The sequence below is a fragment of the Arachis duranensis genome, chromosome 2, assembly GCF_000817695.3.
Source record: "Arachis duranensis cultivar V14167 chromosome 2, aradu.V14167.gnm2.J7QH, whole genome shotgun sequence".
Taxonomy (NCBI): domain Eukaryota; kingdom Viridiplantae; phylum Streptophyta; class Magnoliopsida; order Fabales; family Fabaceae; genus Arachis; species Arachis duranensis.
In genome coordinates this window covers 29,947,026-29,947,900 of record NC_029773.3, presented here as the reverse complement: position 1 = coordinate 29,947,900, position 875 = coordinate 29,947,026, and positions in this window count along the sequence as shown.

Below are 875 nucleotides of genomic sequence, written 5' to 3'. Positions count from 1 at the left end.
GCTGATTGATTTTCATCAATTTAGCTCTTGAATGCAATGTCTAATTCCTTTAGACTGAATCTTTAGACTAACATTGCATGATTCCTGGAATTCTCATTAAGAATTTTGATATCTTTATTTTTTTTTCCACTTAATTTTCGAAAAAACAAAAAAAAAATTACAAAATCATAAAAAAAAACCAAAAATATTTTATGTTTCTTATTGAGACACTAGTCTCATTTTAAGTTTGGTGTCAATTACATGTTTCTGTTCTTCTTGCATTCATCCATGTGTCTTAAGTGATCTTCAAGATGAATTGCATGTTTCTGTTCTTCTTGCATTTTTCATGTGTCTTCAGTGATCTTCAAGTTGTTCTTGATGATTTACTTGCTCTGATCTTTAAATTCTCTTGTCTTGAGTGTTTTGTTGTTTCTCATATGCATTCTCAACTTGTTAGTGTCAATAGTATACAAACTTTTAGGTTTGGTGTCTTGCATGCATTGTTTATTTGATTTCAGTTGCATTTTGATTATTCCTCATTATTAAAAATCCAAAAAAAATTTTAATTTTGTGTCTTTTCAAGTCAATAATACAGAGAATTGAAGATTCAGAACATACTGCAGAGGAATTACACAGAAAAAGCTGGGCGTTCAAAACGCCCAGTGAAGAAGGAAAACAGGCGTTTAAACGCCAGTCAGGGTGCCTGGCTGGGCGTTTAACGCCAGGATGGCACAAGAGGGAAGATTTTATTTTCAATGCCAATTTTTTTTAAGTTTTCAAAATTTTTCAAAATCAAATCTTTTTCAAATCAAATCTTTTCAATCAAATCTTTTTCAAAATCAATTTCTTTCCATTTTCAAAAATACTTGCTATCAATTAATGATTTGATTCAACAT